Source organism: Micropterus salmoides, unplaced genomic scaffold (genome assembly GCF_014851395.1).
Source record: "Micropterus salmoides isolate LMB-PRFRI ecotype aquatic unplaced genomic scaffold, ASM1485139v1 Ms_hic_scaffold_877, whole genome shotgun sequence".
NCBI classification, from domain to species: domain Eukaryota; kingdom Metazoa; phylum Chordata; class Actinopteri; order Centrarchiformes; family Centrarchidae; genus Micropterus; species Micropterus salmoides.
Window position 1 is genome coordinate 13,125 of NW_024044656.1, and position 3,686 is coordinate 16,810.

The 3,686-nt window shown below is 38.6% G+C and overlaps 1 long non-coding RNA gene across 1 annotated transcript; it reads left to right on the forward strand.

The window, feature by feature from the left end:
• Positions 1 to 1,503: 1,503 nt before the first annotated feature.
• LOC119894718 lies at positions 1,504 to 2,872 on the forward strand. Its single transcript, XR_005442970.1, has 2 exons — positions 1,504 to 1,744; positions 2,027 to 2,872. It is a non-coding gene; the product is annotated as an uncharacterized LOC119894718 (long non-coding RNA).
• The last annotated feature ends 814 nt before the right edge of the window (positions 2,873 to 3,686 follow it).

Here is a 3,686-nt window from a genome sequence, read left to right on the forward strand (position 1 = left end):
TCGCTTCACCTGAACACCTTTGCTAGTCAATCAGACATGCACGTCACACAGGCAAATTACATGAATGCATTTACAAAAGCACACACATAGTGCACAAGAATGCATGCATACGCTGCAACCGTAAAATCTGCCCACTGCAACCTAACCTAGTTTTCGCCAACATCACCTGTATTGTTGTATCTTTCAGTCAGATATTTCACACTAGTGTACGCTCAGTATCACTGCTGATCATGCTCCAAAGCATGCCAGGCAGCCATTGGTTTCACTTCATGACAGTATGGTATGATAATTAATTAGCAGAGGCTGCTTGAAATTAGTAACCCAATTGTCCTTCAGCAGCTGAAATCTGAGCGTGCTGCAGGGGAGCACATATTCCTGACAAACAGTGACAAATGAATACATTAACAAATCACCATTGACTTAACCCCTGCCCCAATTCAGCAATTGTCCAATTAGCAACATTAACTAGGTACAGCAGGCATGTCAATGTTGGGATTTTTGCACATGATGAAGTGGTGTGCATGGAGCTGTAGTAACAGCAATACTTGAGCAATAAATTTAACAGTATACAGTACCTGTCTATGAGCATTACTTTTAAGGCAAACAAGCAACTACATTATTATGTGGGGTTACAGGTTACAATAGAAAAGACCCATTCACAACTAGCAAATCCACTGTTTAGTAACTTCGCACAGAGTGGAAACCGGTCCTGATGCTATTAGTGTTTAGGCTAACGTTAGCAGCTCTGTCCTGCTCTTGTTGGATTTGTGGACTTATACCAGAGACGTTTTGCTTATACTCCAGCAACCCCAGCCAAACTCATTAGTGCCTTACTGTATGTTTCCCAAACACATTCCTAATCCCTCAAATTAATGCCTTCTCTTTTTTAAGAGAAATGTACTGATATTCCTTATCATACTTGTAATACTACTATGTTTGCTCTCCACTGCAAAACAAGCAGAATGCTGTTTCTTTATTTCAATGTTTTCTATATATCATCAACTGGTGAGGATGCTAACTTTTTGCTTGGACCACTTTAACAGGGTTGCTACTTTAAAGTAAAACAGCTGGAAACTGTTAAACGTCAGCTGGAGATGGCGATTTCAACCCTTTTGTTGAGCTAATGCTATCTTAATTAGCAAATTAGGTATAGCAGATTAAAAATATTGACAATTGCCGTTCAGCCAGGATAAGCGACACTGACTCGTCAAAATCAAAGACCTGTACCAAGGTTCAAGGTTCTATCGACGCAGAAATAAATGATCATTTTGATCGCGGCGCGAGAATGAAAGCTCAGCAGGTGAGATAATCTTGTAATCAAGAGGGCCAGGCTTTGCGAACAGTCAATTATTTGATAAAAAGATTGAGTATGTGAAAACTAAACATGATGAGTCTTTAAGAGATTTGAGCCAAGAAACCTTTGTTTCTATATAACCTAGATATTATAGTGCATTTGCAGATTGAACACAAAATGACCACTATTTATTACCTCTTTTTCATCTACACACTTTCTCCCCCACCATCACTCTAGACAAACTGGGTTACTCCCTTCAGATACTGCAAGTAGGACCTTTTAAAGCACTTTACAGACTGAACTGCTGCTCTAAACCAGACCAGACAATGCATTCCCTCCGGGAGAGGAGAGGGCCACCGAGACAAAACCTTTCCAGTTAGAAGCGTCAAGCTGCTGACCTGATGTGGATCTCATATCTCGAAAGCATCTCCCCCGGCTACAAATATATGTGTGTGTACTTTTCCATTTGATTTGGTGTCAGCGGTCAGGGACGATAATGGGGTAAACATCGCATAGCTCACCGAGTGTCTGGCCAACTGGAAAAAATAACTTTTTGGAAAGTTTGCTGTTAAGTATTTGAGTGGAAGGAGGGGAGGTGTGGAAGCCTACATTTCTGTGTATACAGAATGAATAACTGTGTGTATGTGTGTGTCATGCTGTAACATTAAGCTCCAAGGGAGATAAAAGCAGATGATCGTCAGTTTCTCTTCCTTTTGCTTTGTGCTCCATTAGATGAAGTGATCAGTGTGGCACCACGCAGTGATAAAGAAAAGAGGAAGACGACGACACAAAAGGCATCACAGCAGCAGCAGAACAGAACTTTGTCGCCATTATATGAAAACACATTGTACATGTTTGAGCTATTAGAGACAACTGATGGCTAACTGGCGACAATCAAACCACTTTAACATCAGATTATCACATCAGACCTTCCGGGATTGAATAGAGTGAAATACCACCAAAGGAATTGCAGTGCTGGTTTCAAGATTAAACTGAGAGGTTACAAGAAATCTTCGCAGGACAGGACTACAGAAAGAAACATTCCACTATGCGAAATTATGCTTATTTTTATAATTTTTTAAAAATTTTTACTTTTGATTTTTGAGAATTACTGAATCATTTTATCTCTTTAGTCTTCACTCCATGCCCAAACTGGTCATAGTCTATAGACATGTGCAACTGGCAAGGATGGGTCACCAGAAATTATTACTTCATTTTATCCTGATCCTGCAGCAAAACTAGCTGCCCCCAGATCTAGACTTAAAAGTAAAGAAGATTGTGCATCGGCTGTCAGGGTCCCTAAACTCTGGCTCAGCCACCATGTTTATTGCAGTCATTTTCTATCTGTACCCTTGTTGTTTTTGATTCCTTTTCATTAATTTGGGACATTTTGTGTTGATCAAAACACTTTTCATTTGTATTCTGCGTCTTGTAGTCCTTCCTTTTACTTCTATTAAGCACTTTGTTACTCTGTTTTGAAAACTGCAGTTCAAAAAAGGTTAGTATTATTAATACTGGTTGAATAATATATTTTCTAGATGTTGTCATGCTGAATAAATTCAGTTTTATATTGTCTCTATTTTCTGTCTTTCTTATGTCTTTTGTTGTAAAGCACTTTGTGACACCTAGAAAGCTGATAAATAAAATGCACTTTACTTGCTTCCAAATGACTTTGCTTGATGAGCAGTTTATCACAATGCAGCATACGCCACACAGTAATCCTTATTTTGGGAAAGAACTATGTCATTTCATACTAATTTTAGGGAAAATAGGAATTCCTTTGAAAGAATGGCTCAATAACAATCCATGTAAATTCTGTAAGAAAGTATTCAGTAAAGTATTATTCATTTATTACCAGAAACTTTAATCTTCCCATATGTTGAATTGTATGCTTGCTTGTTGACACATTTCACATTTTTGCATGCTCAGATAACCTGCTGGGCACTAAAAGACTTTATTTAGAAACTGGAAAAGGAGAGGTCTACCAAATGATCTTTATTTCCCTTGTAATTCATACCAAATTACAAAGGTCTTCCTAAGAAAAAAAACAGGAAATGGTGCATCATTACCAACCTCGTAAATCTGATCTTTGGGGAGTTAAATTTAATTTAGGATAATAGATTATCTCATCTGTAAGTTAAGAACATTCTTCTCCTTTGGTCTTATGAAAATCAAAATGAAAAAGAGGAGGAAACTTTTGTTTTTACAGTGAAGCACATCTTTAACTCATTTATACATGTGAAGTAATTCCACCACATCAAATTGTCCTGATGAGTCTATCTGAGCTTCCTTCTCCACCCTCACAGCTTTGTGGCTCTGTGTACAGCACATAGAGCATCTCTGGCAGGGATGTGATGTGTTCAGGCTGCTATGCTGGGGGACCAGAGCAGCC